This window comes from Aethalodelphis obliquidens, unplaced genomic scaffold (genome assembly GCF_003676395.1).
Source record: "Aethalodelphis obliquidens isolate GAN/ISIS:26980383/991018 unplaced genomic scaffold, ASM367639v1 scaffold116, whole genome shotgun sequence".
NCBI classification, from domain to species: Eukaryota; Metazoa; Chordata; class Mammalia; order Artiodactyla; family Delphinidae; genus Aethalodelphis; species Aethalodelphis obliquidens.
Genome location: NW_020838060.1, coordinates 630,739 through 643,166, shown reverse-complemented (window position 1 = coordinate 643,166; position 12,428 = coordinate 630,739). Strand labels below are relative to the sequence as shown.

Genomic DNA, 12,428 nt, shown 5'->3' with positions numbered 1-12,428 from the left:
TCCGAGTTGGCTTGCTAATGTTTTGTTGAGAACTTTTGCATCTATGTTCACGAGATACTGGCCTGTAATTTTCTTTTTTGTGTGTTGTCTTTGTCTGGTTTTAGTATCAGGGTGACCAGACTCGTAAATTAAGTTAGGATGTGTTCCCTCCTCTTCAATTTTTTAAAATAGTTTGAGGAGGACAGGTACTAAATCTTCTTTGAATGTTTGTCTACTGCCAGGTTTTAAGTGTGGAAAGTCCTCCTACCAGAGATTTTTTTTTTTTTTTTTTTTCTACCAGAGATTTTTTACATTATAACTTATTTTCTTTCATCTCTCTTTTCATGATTAACGTTTCTTTTTTTCCTCCTCTGTTTTGGTTTATTTATTAATTTAATTAATGGAAAATAGGCATACCCTAATATTTCTTTTTAATGTTCAGCTGTATAATTCATTTAAAGACCACTGGTGTATAAATGTAAAGTTAAGCTCTAATCTAAACAGATTTCCAATTAATTGTTTCAATATCATAATTTCTCTTTTCCTCACTCATTTACTGTGCTTCCTCTAGAATATAATTATTAATCTTTTTCTTGGCTGTAAATTCTGTACCACTGATCCATTTTTACACCATACTGTATTATCTTCAAAACTGTAGCTTATCTTCCCTCATTACGATTATACTTCAGAACATTTCTTATATTCTCATTTGCTTATTTTCCTGGAGTAAATTTAGAGTAATGTTAAGTTCCAAAAGAGGTGCTATTTTGGCATTTTTAATTTGAATTATATTAGGAGAATATATTAATTTAGACAAAGCATTATTTTCTAATTAATATCTGTGAATTATTAATACATTATTCTTTACTGCAGCAAAGCATTAGTAAATTTATATTCAACATTCCCAAATACAATTTATTCATAAAGGTCTCACATATTTCCTGTTAAGGCTATTCTTAGGTATTTCATATATTTTATTGCTAGTATGATTCACCATCCCTCTTACTGCTAACTTCCCAGAGTAAAAGTGATTCAGAAGTTTGTTGATGGTAAATTGTTCTCAGTTTTTGTTTCTCTGGAGAATCATCTTTATATGGTTTGTCTAGCTCTTGAAAGTAGTCTTGCTTTGTAATGCAAATCCATGTTTTTAAAAATTAATTAATTTTTGGCTGCGTTGGGTCTTCATTGCTACACGCGGGCTTTCTCCAGTTGCAGCAAGTGGGGGCTACTCTTCGTTGTGGTGCACGGGCTTCTCATTGTCGTGGCCTCTCACTGTGGAGCATGGGCTCTAAGCATGAGGGCTTCAGCAGTTATGGCTCGCGGGCCCTAGAGCACAGGCTAAGTAGTTGTAGTGCACGTGCTTAGTTGCTCCATGGCATGTGGGATCTTCCCAGACCAGTGCTCAAACCCGTGTCCCCTGCATTGGCAGGCAGATTCTTAACCACCGTGCCACCAGGGAAGTCCCACAAATCCATGTTGACGGCTATTTTCTTTCAATGCTATAAAAATATTTTTCGTAACTGCCTTCTGGTTTCACTGTTGCAGTTTAGAAGTCTGTTGTCAGTCTAACTGTAGTCCTTGTGCATGTGATCTGACTCTGTCTTTTCTCTTGACTACTTTGGTTTTTGTTTACTGTTTTTTCAACTGTCATAAAATAATAACATAAAACTTGCCATTTTAACCATTTTTAAATGTACAACTCAGTGGCATTAGTTATATCCACAATGTTGTACAATGACCTCTGTCTGTTTCCAACAATTTTCACTGCCCTAAACAGAAACTCTGTAGCCATTAAACAATTAACTTCCTATTACCCCTTTCCTCCAGCTCCTAACAACTTCTAATCTTTCTGTCTCTACGGATTTACCTATTCTAGACATTTTCTATAAATGGAGTCATACAATATTTCCCGTATAACCACAATTCTACCTTCTGTTTCTATGAATCTGACTACTGTAGTTACTTCATATAAGTGGAATCATACAATAGTTGTGCTTCTGTGATTGGTTTATTTCACTTAGCATAATGTCTTCAAGATTCATCTACATTGTATGTCAGAATTCTCTCCTTTTTAAGGCTGAATGATATTCTGTTTTATGTATATACCATATTTTGTTTATCTGTTCATCTGAAAATTGGGCTGGTTCCTTCTTTTGGCTATTGTAAAAAGTGCTGTTATGAACAAGGGTGTACAAACATCCATTTGATTTCCTGCTTTCATTTCTTTTTTTGTACATACCCAGGAGTAGAACTGCTGGATCATATAGTAATTCTGTTTAACTTTTTGAAGAACGATCAAACTTTTTCCATAGCAGCTGTACCATTTTACATTCCTACAGAGATGCAGAAGTTTTTCCTCATTCTCTCTAACACTTGTTATTTTCTGGTTTTATTTTGTTTTTAAATTAGTTATCCTAGTAGGTGTGAACGCTTTGGCTGCTTTTAAAAATCTTTTTGTTTTGTAATTTCATCACAATGAATGACTAGATATAAATTTTTTATTTACCCTGGTTAGTATATGTTGTGCTTCCTATCTTTGAAGATTCATGTTTTGTTTTGTTTGTTTCATCACTTTCAAAGTGTTCTCAGCCATTATCTCTTTGAAAGAACTCAGAAGTTCTCTCCTCCAGGATTCTCATTTGATGTTAATTAGGCCTTTCATTCTATTCTTCATTTTTCCACTTCCTTCTCTCTACTGCTGCATTCTAATTTCTTCAGAACTATTTTCTAGCTTAATCTCTTTTTCCCTTCTAGAATTCCTACTGGTTCTTTTGCCCAAATATCTTATCCATTGTTCATTTTATTCCATTTAATCTTTCTTTAACATCTCTTATAATTGTCTTATATACCCTGTCTGATAATTCTAGTATCTGAAGCTCATTGTGAGGGGATCTAAATCTGCTGATTCTCCTTTGTGGTGCTTTGTTTCCCAATGTATTTGGCGACCTTTGATGGTGAGCACATATTTTTTTGATCTATGAGATTCCTGGTGAGCTAAGTAGGAAATGTGTTCCTGGAGAGCAAATCTATACTGGAAGCCAGGGGGACTTATGACTCAAGACTACTTTATCCCCTTTCCAGAGCCCAGATCATGTGGTAGGTACCCTGAGATAGGCATACTAATTAATGTCAGCTCTGCCATTCTAATATGTCCACTGTTATTGGTTCAGCTTATATTTTGTCAAGAATGTAATTGTTTTATAAAAAAGGACCCTTTGGAATTGATGGCTGGCCATTCAGCCAGAAGCCAAGTCATAATTATCTGTAAATGTCTGTTTACAGAGCTTCCTCCTGGCAGGAGTTATAACTTATTTACTGTTGCTTCTTCAGCACCTACAAAGTGTTCACTAAATAGTAAATGAATGAATGACAACTGGATTTTGTCATTTTCAAATCCAACTATTCATTATGAAGTCCCAACAGCTATTCGCCGAAGTCTCAAGTAAAATATGCTGGAAAAACAGCAACTGCTAAGAAATCATAAAAGTAAGACCAGGGTATGATATAGTAAAAAATAGCACTAGATGGGGAAACTAGAGGTTTTAGTTCTGGTTTCAGTGAGAAGTCTTTTGGGAACTAGGTTTCTTCATTTGTAAAATGATTTTTACTAAACAATTTCTGTTAGCTCTAAAATTCTTGGCTAGATTCGTTCTTTATATGAACACAGAACTCTCAAACTTCCACAATCCAACCATCTCTTGAATTTACAAATTCAACTAAAATAAAAAACCAAAACAAAATCCAAAATAGCAGTTTTACTTACCTTGTAATTCTAGACCTCTATTTCAGCCATTACTGATCACAACCTTAATTTCTACAGAACATACAATTATTACCACACACAACATAATTAAATATAAACTTTGTTGTTTGACTTATAAGTAACAAAAAAATTGACTGACTTGCAGAATTGCTAGGATGTTGAATAGATGCTTCCTATGCTAGCAACCCTCGCCCCTGGACCACTTCTAAAACAGCAAGGTATTAGTTGATAAGGAGTACAAGAGGTGCCCAGGTATCACAGATAAAATAAAGAGAACTAGGGAATTTCCTGGCGGTCCAGTGGTTAGGACTCCGCGCTCTCACTGCCGAGGGCCCAGGTTTAGTCCTTGGTTGGGGAACTGACATCCCACAAGCTGCGCAGAGTGGCAAAAAAACAAAACAAAACAAAACCAGAACCAAACAGCATAATATTGTGCCTCACTCAAGAATATCTTTTCTTTATCAGTATCTTATTTCTGGGACATCATCAGAATAATGTGCTATATATCTTGCAGGTTCTTAATAAATATTTGCCAACTGACTGAATGGAAGACCAAATACTGGGTCAACTCAAGGAGGAGGCAGTCAATACTTAATCCAAAAAACCTTGTAGCTCAGAAATTAGATGGAGAGAGATTTTTATCTCTAAAAACTTGCTACTCTGTATCTCCTAAAATAATCCCCATTTATAAAACTTATCTTTTTTATTTGCCTATAACAAATGTTTTCCCTAGTGTGTCACTTGTCTTTAATTTTATGGTGTCTTCTATAATGCAGAAGTTTAATTTTGATGCACTTAAATTTACAAATACTTTTATTATCTGTTCTTGGTGTCTTAAGAGCTTTCTAAACTAACCCTTATAGTCATGAACATATTCATATTTTCTTCTAACATTTTAACGTTTTGTTTTATACATCAAGGTAATTCATTTGGGATATATTTTTGTGTACTGTGTTGGGAAACATTTAACATTTAATTTTATTTTTTCCACACAGAAAGTCCATGTCCCAGAATCACTTATTGAAGAGTTCATCTTCCCCCCAATGAACTGTAATGAAACTGCTACCATTTACAGAGGTCCCATATATGTACGAGTCCATTTGTGGGCTCTCTGTTTTGTTCCTTAAATCTATTTGTCTATGCTTGTATTAATACCATACTCTTTTAATTACTATAGCCAAATAATAATTCTTGATATTTCATAGGTTAAGTCCAACTTGGCTTTCTATCAACAGTCTTGACTACTCCTAAGACACTGACTCCTCTATATGAATTTTAGAATCAGTATAATGAATTTCTTAAAATGTCCTACTGGGAACTTGATTAAAGTGTACTGTATTTACATGCTGATTTTTGTGTTTTTGAAACTATAATTTTCTTCATAAAGATCTCAACACACTTTTGTTCTAGGTACCTATAAGCTTTTGTTGTTACTGCTAATAATATTCCTTTTTTCTTAAATTATATTTTAACTGGTTATTTCTGATATACTGAAATGCTATTGATTCTTATATGTTGATTTGTATCCAGCAACCTGGCTGAATCCTCATTAGTCTGTAAATTCTCTTGGATTTCCTATGAATATGATCGCAAAGTCTCCATTTATCTTTTTACCCTATATGATTCCCCTGAAAACATTTTATAGTTCTTCAACAACTATAAATCAGAATTTGCAAATTAAACAAAAATACAGTAAATACCATTCATCCTAACATTGATTTAAAGTGATAAATATTGTCGAAACCAAGTACAAGGTGCAATGCAAACATGATACTGAATATATACACTGAATTTAATATTTTTTTAATTTATCAAGCCTATAATACTATTATCATTCAATTATTTCACCATTTTTCTCCATTTGAACTACTATGAACTTTTTTTTCAGTCGAAATTATTAGTGCCTTCAACTGATACAAACCATTATTTATATATTAAAGCCATCTTTAACCTTTCCTCATTAGCCTTTGATAAAGTAATATTATCTTATGTCAAAATACAAACACATGATAACACAGCCACTGAAAATGAGTCACAGAACTGTTAATAAGGTAATCATACGGATGACAATGAATACGCTTAGACAATCCACAGACCCTTTAAACTATATCTATGGACCCATCTAGGAATATCTAGGCCTGTACTTAAGAAATACAGCTTTACAGCTCTCCATGGTATTTCCATCCATGCATCAAGCTAACCAACCACCTATGATGTGACAAGCATTGTGCTGGGAGCAGAATGTCTCGGAGATAGAAACTGGTGACAAAAAGCATGTGTATCGGGCTTCCCTGGTGGCGCAGTGGTTGAGAGTCCGCCTGCCGATGCAGGGGACACGGGTTCGTGCCCCGGTCTGGGAGGATCCCACATGCTGTGGAGCGGCTGGGCCCGTGAGCCATGGCCACTGAGCCTGTGCGTCCAGAGCCTGTGCTCCGCAATGGGAGGGGCCACAACAGTGAGAGGCCCGCATACAGAAAAAAAAAAAAAAAAAAGCATGTGTATCAATTACAAGGCAGTGTGTTAGGTGCTATGACAGAAGTAGAGACAGGTATAATGGTAGCAAAGAAGAATTGTTTAATCCAGACTAGGAAGTAGAAGTCAGGAAGGGAAAATTTCTTGAGGATACTAAGTGTATAAGGAAGGTGAAAGGATAGAGCAAACAAAACTCTACAGAGTTCATACCTAATTGGAAATACTGTACTGCTCTACGGTTGATTATACAATTTGTTCCACTAGGCTGCCAATTTGATTTTCAAAAGGAATCAACTTCTTAAATTCATTTACTTAATACTGTAATTTGAAAATTGTTTAGTCCAAATAAATCTTACATTATGGAAAAGTTGCATATAATTACATATGATATATATTATAAACAAATGATTAAAAAGTGAACAGCCATGTAATCACAACCCAGGTCAAGAAATAAAATATTGCTAGCTCCCCAGAGGACCTGAATGGACGCCTTCAAGTTTACAATCCCTTCCACCTACCTGGGATGGTAGACTTTTGTGATAATTGTTTCCTTACTCTTCTTTGTTTTAACATGTAGGTAGGTATAAACAAGAGTTCATTTTTTACCAAATTTGAACTTTATATAAACGGATTCATACTATATATACGTAAACATTCCTTTGTACTTTCAATCAATATTTTGTGAGATTTGTCTGTCACTGCATATAACTGAAATTCATTAATTTTCCTTGCTGTCTGGTATTCCAGTATGCTACAATTCATTCACTTTACTGTAGAAAAATGTTCCCAAATTTTTTTATTAGGGTTTTCACTTTATTAATTTATTTTCTGGCTGTGCTGCGCTGCTTGTGAGATCTTAGTTCTCCAACCAGGAATCAAACCTGGGCCCCCTAAAGTGGAAGCACAAGAGTCCTAACCAATGGACTGCTAGGGAATTCCCCAAATTTTTACTACCATAGACAATGTTGCTATGAAAATGCCCTTCCACTGATCTTGTTGCACATATGCAAAAGTTGTTCAGGGGTAAAAGCCTATGGGTGGAATTGCAAGATCTGTACATACATTTTTTTTTTTTTTTTTTTTTTTGCAGTACGCGGGCCTCTCACTGTTGTGGCCTCTCCCGTTGCGGAGCACAGGCTCCGGACGCGCAGGCTCAGCGGCCATGGCTCATGGGCCCAGCCGCTCCGCGGCATGTGGGATCGTCCCGGACCGGGGCACGAACCTGTGTCCCCTGCATCGGCAGGCGGAGTCTCAACCACTGCGCCATCAGGGAAGCCCTGTACATAAACTTTTTAAAATGAGGTTGTTTTATACCAATCAACCCTCAAAGCAACAGTATATAAGAGCTTCCACTGTGCCACAATCTTGCTAATGTTCGTACTGGTGGACTTTAAGATTTATGCCTTATCTGGTACGTATGTGTACGTAATTTACTGTCTCTCAGCTCTAACATGCCCTTCCCTTGTGGTACCGGAGCCAGACTCTGCAAACTCTATTTCTCCTTGGTTCAGTGTTGGACTCTGACAACAGAGAGCCCTAGAGTGACACCGAGAGGCTAGAAGAGGCAGTACGGATTCTTCTTTTGGTGTTCTATTTTCAAGTGGATCAGCTTAGAGGCATCCTGGGTGCATTTTAGCATAGCTTTTGTAGTTCAGCGGTGAGTGCTCTCCAGCCTGTTTCTTAACCAGTAGTGACAGGTAGCATGTTCTTACAGCAATCCACTCTTTCCTCAGGTCTGAATCTTGCTTGGGGTGGGGTGGGGTGAGTCCTTATTTACTTTTCCCTCAGGTTCAGAGGTAGTAGCTGCTTTCAGCAGATACTATTCCATAACACCTTAGAGTTAGTTTATTCTTTCTAGTAGTTAGCTACCTTTTACCTACTTAACGATTCTTCATATTAAATTTTCCCTGTTTAAATTACTGATATGTGATTTATCTCTCCTGATTGGGACCTAACTTATATGATATGTAATGATATGTCTCAGCAGTTCTAGGGCTATATGACATGATATCAGAACAGACTGAATGCAAAAAGCAGGTAAGAAAATATAGCTGTCTGATATTAAGCCAGACATTAAAGAGATCTGGCAAGAATGCAAAAACCACCACTCTTTTCACTAAAATTTTAAGTGTTGGTTATTAATGTTTATTGTTTTAAAAGTCATTAATAAATATTTAAATAATTTCTGATTTGATTTCTACAAGTGCCAGGTAAAACTAAAATCTTCAAGTTTTTTGTCTTTCTCTTATTTTGTAATTCTTTATATATTCTGGATATGAACCTTTTGTTGACTGCATAAAAATATTTTCTCCCACTCTGTGGCTTGTCTTTTCACTTTTTTTTTTTTTAATTTATTTTTGGCTGCATTGGGTCTTCGTTGCTGCATGCGGGCTTTCTCTAGTTGTGGTGAGTGGCAGCTACTCTTTGATGCAGTGCGTGGGCTTCGCATTGCAGTGGCTTCTCTTGTTGTGGAGCATGGGCTCTAGGCGCCCGGGCTTCAGTAGTTGTGGCACATTGGCTTAACTGCTCCACAGCACGTGGGATCTTCCCAGACCAGGGCTTGAACCCATGTCCCCTGCATTGGCAGGCAGATTCTTAACCACTGCGTCACCAGGGAAGCCCTTTGTCTTCTCACTCTTTATAGTGTCTTTGAATTAAATGGAAGGGTCTTCATTTTAATGTAGCTGTATTTATTAATCTTATGAGGTAAGGTCATGAAATATTCTCCTATATTGTCTTCAAAAGATTTGTAGTTCTTTCATGTTTAAGTATTTAATATGCAATTGATTTTTGTGTATGATGTGAGTGGGATCTAACTTTTTCTATATAGCCAATTTGTCCCAGCAATATTTATGAAAAAGTTATTCTTTTTCTACTACCTAATAGTTTCATACACAGACCAAGTATATATACTGGTCTGTTTCTAGACTTTGTATTACGTTCTACCAGTTTCTTTGGCTATCTCTGGGCAAATATCACACTGTTTTATTTATCGTAGCTTTATAATCAGTCTTGAAATCTGGTAGAGCCAGTCTTCCCACCTTGTTGTTCTTCAAGAGTTTCTAGGCTTTCTCTTTGTGGGGGAAGGGGAAGAAGGAGCTCTCTGCACTTCCATACAAAATTCAAAATCAATTAATAAAATAGGGGGGAAAAACACTACTCAGAGCCTAATTAAGACTGCTTTGGATTTATAAATCAATTTGGGAAGAAATGACATTAAATATTGAGTCTTCCCTATCCACAAATTATTTCTTTAGGTTTTCTATACTGTTTCTCAATTATGTTTTATAATTTTTTCAATAGAGATCTTATACATCTTTTGTTAAGATTTATTTCTAGATACAGTTGATTCTCATTAATTGCAGATTCTGTATTTGCAAATTCACCCACTTACTAAAATTTATTTGTAACTCCAAAATTTAGTCATCAGATGTGTTTTGTTTGGCTAGCAATAAATTTTTTAGAATGTGATTTAGCTTCACACATTTAAAAATTGGGAGGCTTCATATAAGAATCTAGATTTTGACCTAGCTTAAAAAATGAGAAAGTCTTTGGAAGGTCTGAAAGCATAGGTCAACAGTGAACTCATGTTTCTTTATGGCCACAGGCTAGGGCTGAGTAGCTGTTGCCTTTTAGATGGGTTTTTCCTTACAGTCCACCCACTTCACTCACCTGGGTTAACTGTCTGGAACTTCTAAACATTTGCCCCTCCTCAATTAAAGGGATTTAAATGATAGCCTTAAATTAAGAGAAATGAATTCACAAAAGGGTAGAAATGAGTCTAAAGTATAACCATGAACAGAAATTTAAAAGGGGGATGGGATGGGGTTGTTTATGGAATACTAAAGCTCATATCCTAATATACTCTCATTTATCATATACTTTATAATTAATTTCTTTGTAAGTGAGAATATATTCTGTTTCACTGATATAGTCTTCTACTCCTGATTCTATTATAGTTTTAAAATATATACAGATAATTGATAGGGGAACTCTGACTCTGATGTTCTTATAAACAATTATCTTGAATATATATCCTTCCACATCAAACCCTACTGAGATTCTGACTGGGATTACACAATGAATTTACAGATTACATATTGGGAGAGAATCATATTTTTAACAATACCAAATCTTTCCCTTCAAAAGTATGTATCGGGCTTCCATGGTGGTGCAGTGGTTGAGACCGCCTGCCGACGCAGGGGACGCGGGTTCGTGCCCTGGACCAGGAGGATCCCACATGCCGTGGAGCGGCTGGGCCCGTGAGCCATGGCTGCTGAGCCTGTGCGCGTCCAGAGCCTGTGCTCCGCAACGGGAGAGGCCACAATAGTGAGAGGCCTGTGTACCACCAAAAAAAAAAAAAAAAAAAAAAGTATGTATCTATCTCTTCATTTATCCAGGTCTTCTTATAAAACTTTCTCTATAAAAGCCTTACATACTTCTTATTATATTTATTTTGGGGTGGGGTTTCCTTTATTTGGGGGGGGGAGGCAGTACTTCTTGTTGCAAAAGGAATCTTTTTTTGTAATTACATTTTTAATTGGTTACTGCTAGCATATATAGGAAATCTACTGCTTTTCTACGTTGAACTTGAATCTGGCTATTTAACTGAACTCTCTTATTAGTTGATTCTATGTAGGCCACGGGTCAGCAAACTACAAACCTCAAGCCAAATCTGGCCAGCTGCCTGATTTGTAAGTAAAGTTTTAGGAACACAGCCACACCCATTTGCTTATGGCTGCTTTTATGCTAGAATGGCAGAGTTGAGTAGTGGCAACAGAGATCCTATGGCCTGCAAAGCCTAAAATACTATCTGGTCTTTTATAGAAAAAGGTTGCCCACCCCTGAAGTAGGTAATCCTATTATCTGCAAATAATGATAATTCTATCTCTTCTAAATGCCTTCTCATTATTTATTTATTTAGAAATGAATGGAATCTCAACATAATGGTGAACAGTAATGATGATAGAGGGCATCACTGTCCTGAAATGCTTTTATTGTTTCACCATTAAGTCTGATTTTATCATAGGTTTCTGAAGATATCCTTCATTGAGTTAAAAACATTTTCAGAGCTTAAAATTTTAAAGGACTGTACTTTATTCTGAGATTATGCCATTCCTACGTTTTTCTGTGAAATAGTAATACAAAGTAGTTGTTTTTAAAAATATCTTTACATGGTAAAATAAAAGGTGACAACCCTATATTAATCCATGAACTAGGTCATGAAATCTAAGTATAGGATACATTAGGTTAAGTTTTTAAGACTATAATGATATTTGCAGCAGAAACTCTTAAGTAGTGGAGATCATGTAGCACACTGCTTTTCTTACTCAAAATTATACTGGATTTATATTTGTAAAGAAGCAGCACAGACTAGTGGTTAGGTGGCAAAGAACATAAGCTTCGGGGTCTAGACAGGCTTGGGTAGGAATTCTGCCAAATACCAGCCCCCCGCCCTCAACCCGGTAGCTGTGAGAGCTTAGGCAAGCTACTTAATGTCTCTAAGCCAGTTTCCTCTGCCTTAAAATGGGGGTAATAGTAATAGCCACTTTAAATGTTGTTCTCAGGTTTAAACAACCTGAAGTACACGAAGCACTTTGTATAATAATAATAATATCTGGTCAATTATGACTGCTCAATAAATGTAGGTGATATTACTGTTATTATTTTATGTACTTCTGATGTGTATAAATCTTTATTACTTAGTATATAAAAATAAGACATTTTAATCTTTTGTAATACCAAAGTAGACATCTTAAGTCTACAATCCAAAGGAAGGAACAAGGATCATTCCATTCTAACTGGGTTAATACTAACAAATGGATCAATAATATACGATAATCATATATTCAAATATATATTATGCTAATAAGTACATAATTCGAGGAAATATTTAGCTATTTTGATTTTTCCATATAATTGTTTATCCTCCAATTGTGTGTAGATGTGTGTGTTTCTCACACCAAGCAAACAGCTTACAAATATGGATGAAACACAAGGAAAACACTATTAATACAGGACAAAAATAAGATCAAATATAAGTGTTCCAGCACTTTGAGAAATGATGGACACAGCTTTGCTAATGGAGTAAATCAATATGGAATTAAGAATAAATATTTTCATTTCTCCCTAATTACACAGATTTCATGAAGGGGGCAAGATTTCAGAAAGACTCTGAAAGAAAAATGGAAATGTGTAAAAAACACAAAAACAG

General features: G+C 35.8%; 1 protein-coding gene across 4 annotated transcripts in view; it reads right to left on the bottom strand.

The window, feature by feature from the left end:
* Nucleotides 1–12,428, bottom strand: part of RPRD2 (regulation of nuclear pre-mRNA domain containing 2) — an 84,936-nt gene that overhangs the window by 34,087 nt on the left and 38,421 nt on the right. The gene's annotated exons all lie outside the window — the stretch shown is intronic.